Source organism: Aquarana catesbeiana, linkage group LG10 (genome assembly GCF_042186555.1).
Source record: "Aquarana catesbeiana isolate 2022-GZ linkage group LG10, ASM4218655v1, whole genome shotgun sequence".
Classification (NCBI taxonomy): domain Eukaryota; kingdom Metazoa; phylum Chordata; class Amphibia; order Anura; family Ranidae; genus Aquarana; species Aquarana catesbeiana.
The window spans coordinates 85,280,259-85,295,320 of NC_133333.1; positions in this window are offsets into that span (position 1 = coordinate 85,280,259).

Below are 15,062 nucleotides of genomic sequence, written 5' to 3' on the forward strand. Positions count from 1 at the left end.
CGTGGACATTCGATACCAGAGCCGCTGGGGGACCCCAGAAGTCGAGGATCGGGACCACTCTGTGCAAAATGAACTGCACAGTGGAGGTAAGTATGACATGTTTGTTATTAAAAAAAAAAATGTCATTTTTATGTAGCGTTTCCCCCAGTAGAAGCCGATGAATATTGGTTGTCCTCTTGTGCTACCCTGACCCTAGGAACTTTCCAGTCATTCTGACATGATGTATACCCCTTTAAATGAACCACAGACACAATGTAAACTGAATTCAGCAGAGTTCTATATTGACCAGGACAAACAGTGAGTGCAAAAAAGGTGTTAGTCAGCCAAACCTGGGAATAGCACCCAAGACTGGTCGAGCTGGACACATGGCAGTTAGGTATGTACAGAATAACAAACAGACAGTAATGAATAATAACACTTGAATATGCAAAAACAGTAGACACTGAATAATTGAATGGGCCCAGGCAGCCCAAAGGTGAGGGGGGGGGGGGGTGACTAGAGAAAGGCTAGTCTGCAGGGAACTCTACTCCTATGGAGGGGAAAAGGGTTAAGCCGTATTTGGGCCAGCTCATACACTGATGGGATTAGAATAGTCCAAGTGCCAGGTCTGAACACAATCTTTCGCCTGCACGTTGGAGCACTTTGGAGCCCAAAGCAGTTGAAGGGGAAAACCTCAGGGAGAGGAGAGAAGATTCAAGCATTCAGCAAGCATATAATGGTTATAGTACAAGTGACAAGTTCCTTTGTAATCCAGGTTATGATGTCTGCATGCAGTGTCCATGTGCTGGGTGTTACTAAAAGGAGAATTTGGGCATAAGCCCGCTCATCAGATCCTGAAGGTAGTCGGCTCACACAGGAAGTGATTCAGGGTCTGTACTCCAGCCAGCGCAAGGATGGATGAGGCATGAATGAGTACTCAGCGGTCCCGGTTGGCGCCCGCAGTTGCAGTTCTTCTGGTCGCCAGCAGGAAGGACAGAGGTTCCTATGATGTTACACAGTGATGCCGGCCCACCCAGGCAGGGGCAGCAATGACTCATGACTCATGGCCCTGGAAGACCACGGTTTCTAGCAGTCGGACGCCAGCTCTGATGCTTACTGATGGATCCCTGGGAGCAGAGAGCAGGCCCTCTGCAAACACTTCTTTAATTAGGGTGACCAGACGTCCCCGGACTGAGGACACTGTCCCCAGACCAAGTCTGTCCTTGATTTCATCTCCGGCAGGGGCGGCGCCAGGTGGGTGATTGGGTGTGCTTAAGCACCCCCAAAATTCAAATGCCACTACTTCACATGTCACAATTTTATTTATTGTACCTGCACATCCTCTATTGATGCTAGAAGGCTGGCTCTTTTTTCCTGTTTAAAAATTTATAAAAAGCTTGGCGCTAAACTCAAAACAAATTTGGAATTAAGCAATCATTGGTGCATAATAAATAACCCACAAAAAATCAATATAGTGCACCAAAAGATGAGAGAGTCCTCAAAAGAAATCCAAACACCAAAACAAAAAGAAAGTCTGTGTAGTGACAGGTAATCTTGGTATCCATGCTCCACCATCACTCGTGTGGGAGAAATACACACTTACCAGATAACTAAGTAAAATAAGCCTTGTAACAATCAGATCCTTTGGGAACCGATATGGGTCAGAGGGGGGTGATCCTTCACTTAAACTCAATCCTTAGATGTCTCCTTATGCTTGTATGATAATAGAGTTTGGCAAAAGCAAAGTATATATCATAGCACAATATATTTATATGCAATATGTTTATAGACAGGTAACAATTGTGATAAAATGCGCGCTTACATTTTAAGTTGCTAATAAGTCAGCACCAACATGTACAACCAGTAGAACAGGAACAGCGGCGTTCCTCCAAGTTGCGGTGTGCATTCCAACACACCAAAATTCAGAACAAAGCGTACCGGAAGTGACATCAGTGCGGGCAAGCGCGCAGCCTCAATGCATTGTGATCAACACATCATCAGGAAGCTTACCCGCCGCCATTTTCTTGTAGCCTTATATACCCCACTATACAATCTGATTGGTTGTTGAAAATCATCATACATCTTAAAGTGGAGTTCCACCCAAAAATGGAACTTCCACTTTTTGGATTCCTTCCCCCGTCCGATGTCACATTTGGCACCTTTCAGGGGGGAGGAGGGAGCAGATACCTGTCTAATACAGGTATTTGCTCCCACTTCCTGGCATAGATCACCGCAGCGCTTGCAGTGACCTACGCCACTTCCGGCATCTACACTGTCCTCCCCGCTGTATTCTGGGAGACACACAGGTCCCAGAACACGCGCATGCACAGTAGGGAAGCAGGAAGCTAAGCCGCACGGCTTCACTTCCTTATTCCCTTACCGAGGATGGCGGCAGCAGCAGCCGCCGAGAGCCGAAGAACGGATTGGCTTCGGCTGCCGACATCGCGGGCTCCCTGGACAGGTAAGTGTCCATATATTAAAAGTCAGCAGCTGCAGTATTTGTAGCTGCTGGCTTTTAATATTATTTTTTCGGCAGACCTCCGCTTTAAGCTTAAAGATTCCCGAAATAGTTTTTTTTTTTTTAAATATCAAAACCCCTGTACATTTTGGTGACTTACTTTCACAAGCAAATACCAACACACAAGCAATAACGAATAAATTTAATCATTAACCACTTCCAGCCCAATCACGTCATAAGACGTCTTGGACTTTCAATGGGGACATCTGAATGATGCCTGCAGTAGCAGGCATCATTCAGATATCATCTTTTTCAGCTGGCGATTCTGTGCACCACAAGAACAATCACATCGGCAGTTCAGCCGCTTGATCGTTCTTACAGACAGCAGGAGGGGACTTTCCCCCCCCATCCCGCCGCCCTCCAGTGCTTCTCTGGGATCGCCCGTGTGATCGGGCCCTGGAAAAAGAACCCACCTCCGCCTGACAATGATCATAGAGACTTCCGGTGACCAGATGGTCCCCAGTCATCTCTATGACCGTTGGAGGCCTGGGCGCAACGTTATAACATCACGTCCAGGCCACGGAAGTAAACAAAGCCCAGATCTTGGCTGGAAAGAAAGATCTGTAATTTTTGTTTTTTTATCTCAATCTTTCTAGCCTGGAGGAGAGATGTGGGGTCTTATAGACCCCCACATCTCTCCATAAAGAGGACCTGTCATGCACCATTCCTATTACACACGTGCACATATATAAACGCCGTTCAAATCACACATGTGAGGTATCGCCACGTGTGTTAGAGCGAGAGCAACAATTCTAGCACTAGACCTCCTCTGTAACTCTAAACTGGTAACTTGTAAAAAAAATTTAAAGTGTCGCCTATCGAGATTTTTAAGTACCAAAATTTGGCGCACAAGTGTGCGCAATTTTAAAGCGTGATATGTTAGGTATCTACTCGGCATAACATCATATTTCACATTATACAAAAAAATTGGGCTAACTTTACTGTTTTGTTTTTTAATTCATGAAACTGTTTTTTTTCCCCCAAAGAAACGCGTTTGAAAAATTGTTGCGCAAGTATCGTGTGACATAAAAAGTTGCAATGATCGCCATTTTATTCCCTAGGGTGTCTGCAAAAAAAAAAATATATAATGTTTGGGAGTTCTGAGTAGTTTTCTAGCAAAAAAATGATGATTTTTACATGTAGGAGAGGAGTGCCAGAATAGGCCCGGTATGGAAGTGGTTAAAAAACATTTTTATTTTTATAATCATTAAAATTAAATACTAAATTGATAACGACATTCTCAATTTAATCACATAGTTAGCATAAGGCTCTGTTTCCACTACTGCGACTTGTTTTGCGACTTGACACATGTCAAGTCACATGACAAGTCAAAACCCATGTATTTCAATGGTCCCTGTTCTAATTAGTGCGACTCAAGTCGCAGCGTCTCCAAAAAAGGTTCTTGCACTACTTTGTTCTATCTTCGGTGCCACTTGTTCTCCATAGAAAGGTATTAAGTCGCAATGCAGTCGCATGTTCATGTCTGACACCGCGACTTTGTTGCGACTTCCACGGAAGTCTACGGAAGCACATGATCTCTGCTCCTCCCAAACACATCACTTCCTATATTGATGTACGTGAGTGTGGAAGACAGGAAGGGGAAGTAACTAAGCAGGATAAGGAATTACATCACTCTGGCTAAATCGCAGAACATCAAAGTCGTTTTTAAAGTCGCATCAAATCGCAACATAAATCGCATTGTAAAGTTGCAGTGTAAATCGCGCAACTTTGGGGACGCACTAGTGGAAACATAGCCTAAAGCCATCCTCAATTCAGAATTAACATAAATGCCACATAAAATGTAAATACTTAAAGAACTCTACTCTTATTTTATACTATTGGATCATATGAATTGTATAGATATCACCCTCTAGTGGTCACGGAAACATATCACATCTGTAAGTTTCCTTAACACATGGGCTAGAATCCCTGTATTAAGGTTTAATTAAAACTATGCAACAAAATAAAAAATGAACAAAGTAAATACAAATAAACATAGAGATGATTCTAATGGGGGTAGAGTAACCTCAACCTTATTTTTGACAATGGGGATAGGTTGTAATTAACACACCCCATACAATAGACCCATGCCAAACCACCTCTAAAAAAATCAAAAGGAGAAGTCTCCATTATACCCAATAAAGATGTCACTTTTAGAACCAATTGAATTTCCCAACATTTCTTGACATCGGGGTTGGTTGCATAAAACAACCCACCAATCCCACCATATAAAACATATTACAAAGTGCACTAAGAGGTTAGCAAACCATTGGTTTAGGACGGAGTGATTGTCTCACCCTGATTACCACAATGTATCAAGGTGTAAACGCCTAAAGGTCCCATATGAAAACACCACCTAATTCCAACTAACTAGTAATAGGAGATGTAACAGTTTAGGTCAATGTCTATATTGAGTCCTTATGGAAACAAAGAGCCAATCTCATGTATCCACCATGTCTCATTCTGGGAGATCTGTTTCCGAAGGTCACTCCCTCTCCAGTGTCTAAAGACCCTATCTATGCCCATAAATCTAAGGCTGGATGGTTCCCTATTATGCATCTTTCTAAAGTGACTAGATACATTGTGTTTGATACAACTCTTTATATTGTTGGCGTGTTCATTTATTCTTTAAAATAAGGGTCTAGTGGTTCTCCCTACATATTTTCATCCACAAGGACAGGTGAGAAGATATGGACATATCTAGTATGACATGTGATAAATTTATTGTCATAATATTGTCCTGAAATACCAGAAAAATGTTCTACTTTTCTTCTTTTATCACTAGTGTTTCTACAAGAAATACACTGGTCACATCTAAAGAAACCTTTTATTTCTAAAAAAAGTGGTAGGTCTTTTAGGGGGATCCAGTACATTTTTGGCTATTCTGTTCCGTAATTCGGGAGCTTTTCTATATATAAATAATGCCTTTTTTGGGAGTGTTTTCCTTAAAGTGGGGTCTTTTAACAGTAATGGGCAGTATTTACGTACAATTTTTTCTTCTCTGTTATATTGGGTATGATAGCCTGTAGTGAACCACTAGACCCTTATTTAAAAGAATAAATGAACACGTCAACAATATAAAAAAGGGTTATATCAAACATAGTGTATCTAGTCACTTTAGAAAGATGCATAATAGGGATCCGTCCGGCCTTAGATTTAAATTTAGATTCCAAATTTGTTTTGAGTTTAGCGCCAAGCTTTTTATATATTTTTAATCTGTGTACGTAGCACACTCCAGTAAGGCCCGGAGTGAGAGAAATAGAATGAAAAGATAGTGAAGGGCTGGCATAACAGGGTGAGAAGGGGAAGCAACTATGGGGTTAAGGATTATAGGTGGAGAGTAGGAGAGAGGTAGGATTGGTTGGAGCAACAGGATGGGGAGGGGTTTTTGGCGTTTATTTAAGGGGGAGGCGGGGTCTCCCGGGCAGCAGTGGAGGGACAGGTGACAAGCAGGCAGTTTAGACCACACTGCTGCTTGTCACAACCAGAAACATGGCCGATGTGGATAGGATCCTGGCCCAGCTGAGGGCTGCTGCAGCTTCCAAGAGTCCAGAGTGGCTGCAAAGCCAGGTGTCAGCCCTTTTGGAGGACCAGGCATCTGGGTCGGCAGCGGGGGGGTAGGACATCCCACACACTCGGCGGTCTCGGCCGCCGTAGCATTTTCCCCCGGATCCTCCCCCTGAGCTTTGCGTCAGTACAGGAGCCCTGCCCGGGTCCCGTCAGGACCACGGGCGAAGTGACCACCAGCTTCTGGGGGTGGTGGGCCTGGACGGAATCCTCATCATAGACGGAGCTCGGCGGGCGGGGCATCAGGACGAGTGCGCACGCCTCCTCCACCCACCCGGTGTCACTGTCCAGAGCCAGAGGACTCCTCCCCCTCTGACGCTTTGGGGAGGGGGGAGTCTCGGCATGGGAGGAGCAATGTCGTGGCTGCCGGGCTGTTATCTGACATGGCCGGTGGCTCCAGTGTGTCGGCGGCAACCCCTGCCTGGAGACAGAGGGGTGGGAAGGGCAACAGTAAGGCGAAGATGGTGGCCCGGGGTCCTGGACGTGTGGGCGGTCTGAACAGCACATCAGTGGGCAGATCCGGTGCTGGGAGGAGGAGCCAAATAAAGCACAGATCCACGGTGTCCAGGCTCTCCTTGCCTGGAATGCTTCAAGGAGAGGAACAGATTCCAGACGTGCAGTCAGAGGGTGAGCTGTCCTGCTCTGAAGAAGAGGAATCGCAGGGACATCTGGCATCGGAGGATTCTGGAGTGGTGGCTGTTGGGGGCATCCCTGGTCAGCCTGGTAAGTCTTCTAATTTACTTCACAGCTCTGCTAGCAAAATATTGGGGGTAGCTGATGGGAGCGTGGTAGTCCCTAACAGAGCCATGTCGCGGGTAGTGTTGGGCTCTGCGTCTGGCCCACAGATGGTGGATGTTCCACCTGCCGCGTCCGGTACGGACATGCAGTTTCGAGATTTATTAGGGGCTTCGGGATTTGGTGCAACGGTTTGCAGGGGGAAATGGCGCAGTGGGTCCAGCAGGGTGGCGGAGTAGTTGCGGACAGGATAGAGACGGGGCCCAGTGGGGTACCCCCTCCCCCTGGTTACGGCGGTAGCTTCCGCTACTGGGGTAGTATCTCCCCCAGATCTGGTGGCTGCAGTTGCGGTGTCAGAGGAGAAGGCCGGAACATTGCAGGAGGTCCCAGGAAAGGTGGAAACTGTGTAGATTGCCGACATAACAAAGTGCGAGCTTTATGTGTGCTTTGAAGGGCCATTAGGGGCACACTTGAAACAGGATGTCCAGGATAAGATTTGCAAGGGTAAGTACGTTGAGATCTTCTCCCTGCTACCTCTTGAAAAATTTAACCTGGATAGGGTTAAGCCCAATGAGGAGGATGAGGAAAGGCGGCAGTACAGATTGATTCCGAGGACTTTCACCAATTGGCTACAGGCGTTTGCCATCATGGTGAGTGTCATAGGGGAGAAGAACCCTGAGCACTGTTCAAAGCTCTTTTGTCATATGGATGCTGTCGGTGAGGCCCATAGAGTATACGGGGGGTCTGCTTGGCTGCGGTACGATGAACAGTTCTGGCAGCGGAGGGCTGTCCGTCTTTCCCTTCGGTGGGACCACAAGGATATTAGCCTCTGGATGCGGCTCATGTCCTCAGTGCGGGCTCCGAACCAGTTTTTTTCCAGGAGGGGCTGGTGGTGCAGCTTCCCCTGGACAACCGGACACTAAGAATTGGGGTTTCTGTTGGCAGTACAACGAGGGCTTTTGCAAGTTTGTGAGCTCCTGTCGTTTAAAACACGAGTGCGGAGGTTCACATCCCATGTCCCATTGTTTTAAAAAAGGCAGGGGCTGTACCGGAGAGTTTGCAAACAAGAGGGAGGACACTGGTGAGGGGGGGAACCTTTAGGAACCTTTCCTAAAGAGGTATCTGGACTGTGAAGTTGCACAGTTGCTGAGGGAGGGATTCTTGGAGGGTTTTAGGATCCCATGTTCCTTGAGTGCAGTTCCGCCTATGGTGCGGAATTTGCGTTCCGCATTACAACATACTAGGGTGGTATCTGGCAAACTGGGTAAGGAAGTAGCACTGGGTCGCATCGGCAGGCCTTTCGCTGTTAAGCCTTTGCCGGATTTGGTGATTTTGCTGCTGGGGGTGGTGCCTAAGAAGGAACCGCACAAGTTTCCCCTTATCCATCACCTGTCCTTCCCGAAAGGAGGTTTGGGCAACGACGCCCATGATCCGGAGGCGTGTACGGTTTCATACACTTCTTTTGATGTGGCAGTTGGCTGGGTTCGCTGCTACTTAAAGGGGCTCTGATGGCAAAAGCGGACATTGAATCCGCTTTTCGTTTGATCCCTGTCCGGACAGTTTCCGCCTGCTGGGGTGCTGTTGACAGGATGAATTTTACGTGGATTGCTGCTTACCTATGAGCTGCTCAGTTTCCCGCACTCTGTTCAAGATGTTCAGTTCCTTTGTTGAATGGGTGGTCTGTGATGTATCGGGGGTGAATTCCATAATCCATTATTTGGATGATTTCCTTTGCATGGGGCCTCCTTCTTCTAAGGTGTGTGCGATACTTTTGTCTACATTGTAGCACATTGCGGGTAGATTCGGTATTCTCTTGGCTGAGGATAAGATGTAGGGACCGACTACCATGCTCAGTTTTTTAGGCATAGTGCTCGACTCGGACACCATGGAGTGTCAGTTTGCCGGAGGATAAATTGTTGGCCCTCAAGGTGGAGATCTGTGATATTGGGACGGCGCAAGATCCAGCTTAGGAAGCTACAATCCCTGTTAGGTAAGTTTAATTTTGCATGTCGCATTATTCCCATGGGCAGGGTTTTTTGCAGATGGTTATCGGCTGCTACAGCGGGGGTTAGGTCCCCTACACACTTTATCCATCTCAATCAGGAACACCGGGAGGACTTGAGGGTGTGGCACACGTTTCTGGAAGACTATAATAGAAGATCGGTGTGGATGTCTGGCCCAGTGAGCAACTTCTACTTGGAGCTTTTTACGGATGCTGCAGGGTCATCAGATTATGCGGCCTTCTATCGGGGTCATTGGAGTGCAGAACCCTGGCTGCGTTCCTGGTTAGACACGGGTTTTCTTGGTAACATGGTGCTCCTGGAGCTAGTGCTGGCCATGGAAATCTGGGGCGAGTCTTTTCGAAAACATGAAAATTCAGTTGAATTGCAACAACATGCAAGTGGTTCAAGTCATTAACCGCATCTCAGCGTCATCACAACCTGTCATACGGATATTGCGCCACATGGTAGACAATACTCTAGCTGACTCCTTGTCTCTGTTTCAGTGGGATAGGTTCCAAGAGCTGGCACCACCGGCTGAGCAACATGGGGTTCCTTGTCCCAGGTGGCTGTGGGAGATTGCCTTGGAGCTGTCGCTGGATGAATCAGAAGGTCGGTGAGTGTGGCTACATGGATGGCCTACACCAAGGTATGGCGGGAGTGGTTTGAGATGTTGCGGCTAGCTGGCATGGATCAGGGAGATTCGGAGGTAAGGCTGATGGTCCCTTACTTCGTCTCTAGAAACATGGAACAGGGTGCGTCGGTGTCCGTCCATCATCGAAAGGAAACTGGTGGGCTTGGCATTATTCTTTAAGATGCAGGGCTGGGTGGATTTTACAAAAGATTTTTGGGTTCGACGGGCAATTACAGGCCATTTTTGTGTGGCTGGGATCGTTATGTTCATCCAGCTATGAGGTTACCTTATTCAAGGCGGCTTTTTCCCTGGCCTTTTCTGGGGCGTTTCGGATTAGCGAGCTGGTCAGTCCATCTAGGAAGGTTCCCGGGGGGGAATTTTGGTGCAGGATGTGATTTGTAGTAGGGACAGGTTGCGAGTATTGCTGCCCAGGTCCAAGATGGACTAGGCGGGCAAGGGCACAAGTGTTCCCCTTGCCAGGTTCCCCGGTGTGTCCGGTGAGGGTGGTAAGGGAGTTTTTAGAGGTTCGCCCAGTCGTGGAGGGGACATTTCTGTTGCATTGGGATGAGTCATTGTTGTCCAAGCTTCAGTTTATAGCCATTTTCCGGAAGGGTCTGCGGGCGGAGGGTTTGGAGGACGAACAGTATGCCTTGTGCTCCTTCCGTATCAGTGCAGCCACAGAGGCTGCTCGGTATGGGTTGGATGAGGCGGATGTTAAGCGGATTGGGAGATGGGACTCTAGGAGATTCTGTACTTACATTCCCCCCCAGATTTTTTGGCTGATTAATCGTTAAAAGGTGGGGGGGTGATTTATTTCAGGCAGGTGTCTATTGTGGTTCTTTATCATGCTGGGTGAGTATTCATTGTGGTGTGGGTGTTATCCGGTGATTTTGTTCTTTTCTTTCAGATGGAGTGCAGCTACGCCTCATCTGGATCTTGGGCCACTCATATGTTTTTTGGGGGGCCAGGCGAGCTGACATTAGGCCGGATGGCAGGCAGCTAGGTTTTTCCAGGAGGGAGACGTGTGTCCGCTGGTTGGAGGTATCGAGGATGATGTGGAGCAGGGTCGTGCCTGAGGTGCATCGTTTTGCACGTCTTGACAGGCCACCTGACATTCAAGTACTCCATGTTGGTGGGAATGATCTGGGGGTTCTTTCCAGTAGAGAGCTCATTATGGAGGTTAAATTTGATTTCCTGCGGCTCCGTACAGCCTTCCCAGATATGTTGGTATTGCTGTGGCTCGGACGACTTGGCGTATGGCAAGGTCGGTTACCAGAATCAACAAAACACAGATAAAAGTCAATAAAGCGGTGGGTCAATTTTTTATTCGGAATGGGGGCATGGTCATCTGTCATTTAGAAATGGAGTCAGATACCGGGCTGTACCTGAGGGAGGATGGGGTCCATTTTTCTGCGGTGGATATAGATTTATGGTCCCTGGGGTTACAGAATGGAATTCAACATGCATTGCGGGTGTGGAGGGGCCCTCAAGGGTAAGGTGTCACCCTTGTGGGCGGTGGGGGGTATATAATGTTTCACATGTCTGAACTCTGTACATTCCGCACCCCTGAACTCTGCACTCTGTACATTCCACACCCCTGAACTCTGCACTCTGTACATCGCGTACCCCTGAACTCTGCGCACTCCTGAACTCTGCACATAGCGCACCTCTGAACTCTGCACATAGCGCACCCCTGAACTCTGCACATACAGTAGCGCACCCCTGAACTCTGCACTCTGTACATTCCGCACCCCTGAACTCTGCACTCTGTACATTCCGCACCCCTGAACTCTGCACTCTGTACATTCCGCACCCCTGAACTCTGCACTCTGTACATTCCGCACCCCTGAACTCTGCACTCTGTACATTTCGCACCCCTGAACTCTGCACTCTGTACATTCCGCACCCCTGAACTCTGCACTCTGTACATTCCGCACCCCTGAACTCTGCACTCTGTACATTCCGCACCCCTGAACTCTGCACTCTGTACATTCCGCACCCCTGAACTCTGCACTCTGTACATCGCGTACCCCTGAACTCTGCACACCGCGTACCCCTGAACTCTGCACACCGCGCACCCCTGAACTCTGTACATACAGTAGCACACCCCTGAACTCTGCACTCTGTACATCCCGCACCCCTGAACTCTGCACTCTGGACATCCCGCACCCCTGAACTCTGCACTCTGGACATCCCGCACCCCTGAACTCTGCACTCTGGACATCCCGCACCCCTGAACTCTGCACTCTGGACATCCCGCACCCCTGAACTCTGCACTCTGGACATCCCGCACCCCTGAACTCTGCACTCTGGACATCCCGCACCCCTGAACTCTGCACTCTGTACATCCCGCACCCCTAAACTCTGTACATACAGTAGCACACCCCTGAACTCTGCACAGAATTCTAAGAAGTATCTTTTTTTTTTTTTTATTTCATGGACAAAATGTGAGAAGGAAGGTACATATCATACAATCATTCCATAAACACATACACTGCATATATAATTTGAGGAAAATATGCTTATAAATAGTTTACAATTTGCCAATAAAAAAAAAAAAAAATGTTCCCGGATTTCATTTTAAAAAATCTGGTCACCTTACTTTAACCACTTGCCAGCCAGCCGCCGTCATTATACTGCGGCAGGTCGGCACGTTCCCGCAAATCGGTATCATTGTACGTCGGCTCTTTTAAGAGCCATAGCATTTGCACGTGCTGCACGACAGGGCACACAATGCGCGCGGCCACGATGTCCACCGGCCATGCACGATCGCGGGCATGAGAGCCAGAACGGGGATGTGTGTGTGTGTGTGTAAACACACAAATCCTCATTCTGTGAGGAGAGGAGAGACAGATTGTCTGCTCCTACTAAGTAGTAGCAGCGATCTGGCTCCTCCTCTAGTAAATCACATCTCCACACAGTTAGAATCACCTAGCAGGGAACACATTTAACCCTTTGATCACCCCTAGTGTTAACCCCTTCCCTGCCAGTGACATTTACACAGTAATCAGTGCATTTTTATAGCACTGATCGCTGTATAAATGTCAATGGTCCCAAAAATGTGTCAAAAGTGTCCGATCTATCCGCCACAATGTCGCAGTCCGAATAAAAATTGCCGCCATTACTAGTAAAAAAAAAATTTTTTAAAATGCCATAAATCTATTCCTTATTTTGTAGATGATATAACTTTTGCGCAAACCAATCAATATACGCTTATTGCAATTTTTTTTTTTTACCGAAAATATGTAGAAGAATATATATCGGCCTAAACTGAGGAAGAAATTTTTTTTTTTTTTGGGGGGGGGGATATTTTTTAATAGCAAAAAGTATAAAAATGTTTTTTTCAAAATCGGTGCTCTTTTTTTGTTTATCGCAAAAAATAAAAACCACAGAGGTGATGAAATACCACCAAAAGAAAGCTCTATTTGTGATAGAAAAGATGTAGTCTGAGAGAGACTTGCGAGTCCAGTTATGGCTGACCACAGGAATACAAGTCCCACTGTCTTTTGCTTCTTGGCTTAGGAATGTGATGCAGACAGTCTGAGTGCAGCACTAGAGGGAAACAGGAGCAGACTGCAGCAATAAAGGTAATGTCCACTGTATTCATACTATGGTAGCCTGCACCTGGCTACATCTACTCATATGGGTTATTGTATTTACTAATTAGGGATATACTTTAGCGCCAATCTGACCCCCTTCTTATTCTCCTGTTGTTTCTGTTTAATACTGTGTGGCCTTTTTATTCTTTTATTGGCCTGTCTGTGTTTGATTATTGACAGTTGTACTGCTGATTTCTACATCACACAACATCAAGAAAAAAATTGGAATATAGTATCCACCTGGTCACACATTTATTTATATCTAGCCATAAAACAAAAAAGCCTAAACAAACATTTTTTGTATCTAACATCCCTTCCCTGTTCAAAGGATAAACAACATGAGTACAATGGTGCAGGAGTTAAATCAGCAGCTGTGCCTTTTCCCCTGACAATTTCCTTGTTGTTCTTGTCTGTTTTCTCTCAGGCATTTCTTTTAACCATTAATAAAACCTCTGCTTTTGTTATGTATCCATTTGTAAATCAACAAGGAAGTTATATAATGGCAGAAATAAAGTGTTTGTAGTCATTACCTAAGTGATTTTGGAGTAACTACTCACACGCTCTGTGTAATGCACAGAGTCCTCTCAATTGTGCAGCAGAGCACAGCTTCAGCAAGCAGGGGTAGCTTTCCTTCCGGAGATATATATAAGACAAATTAGTCCTGTACACCAGCTACACGTCTTCGATACTAGCACCCGAGTGTCAACAATGACCAAGGAGCCTGCCCCATGCTGTCTCTTCTCCACAGGAACCTTTCAATACACCTTGTACTATCACTCACAAGCGATTTCCTGCCCCTTACCACCACTTGTCAGAAGCATTCAGGGTTCTCTTATTTAAAAGGTTCCTCACCCAAGATGGCTGTCGAAGTCTCTCGAGAGTCCAATCAGATCACTTCCCCTCTCCAGACATTGTATGGAATCCCTAAGCGTTCTGTTCCCTTATGAGACTTCCCTTCCTATGCAATAATGGCACAGTGCTACCAGGCAGGAAGACTAACTGCACTTGTCTAAATGTTTGCATGGGGAAAAAAAAACAAAAAACTGTCAGTACATGTTTGCAATACATGCACAATTCCCCAGGTCTTAGGCCTGATTCACACTATTGCGGGTGGTTGTGTGTGCTGGAATCGTAGCAATTTCGCTACCATGCGATTTCCCGGCTGTTCATTTCACCCTCAGTTGACTTCTTTCTGACTGCATTTGACCTCCTAAGCTGTATCAACCTGTTTCTTGCTGCTTTTGCGTTCCTGTTGACTTTCAATCGATAGGTCTGATGCAAACAAAAGCCTGTGTACACATTGCCTTAGAAAAAAGTCCTGTTTTTTTTTTTTTTTCACCTGGTTGTCTGGTGGGTAATACTTCTTGTCTTCCTGTCCTATATCCATAGAGGAACAATAGAGACACAGTTGAACAGCAGCATTGTCTCAAAAGGATAATCTTAGTAGGTAGGTAAGGTTGAATAAAGACAACAGTCCATCCAGTTCAACCTGTGTAGGTGTGTGTGTCTGTGTGTAGGAAAATCATTTCCCATATCCCTGTATATTGTTAAATGTGTTTTACATAACTGACCAACTAATTAAATAATAAAAGCCTAACTCCAGCTAACACTTTTTAAGCCGTTACAAAAACATTTTTGTAACAAGGCACATTGGGGGTGATGTACTACTAAGAAGAAGGCACTGCACCAGTTCATATATTAATTGGTGGGCTGAAAAAGCCATTAATTGAACGTGCGAACAGGTGCACATTGAAGCACAAATAACGATAATAAATACCCGCATATGTAAACTGCAACTGGCGCTAGGGTAACTGCGGTTTTCTCATTGATAATAGCACATGCCCAATACAATTGGTTAATTTCATCTCATTGGATGTGTCTTGTTAGGCAATTAGTAGGTGTTCTCAGTTAATTAACCCCTTTGATGCTAATCTCATTCCTTTCACTTCTAATATATCTTTGAAATGTGTTTTTTCTTTTTTTACCCAAATCTTTCAATACATTACAAAGAACAGAGAAGTGTTTCTAAA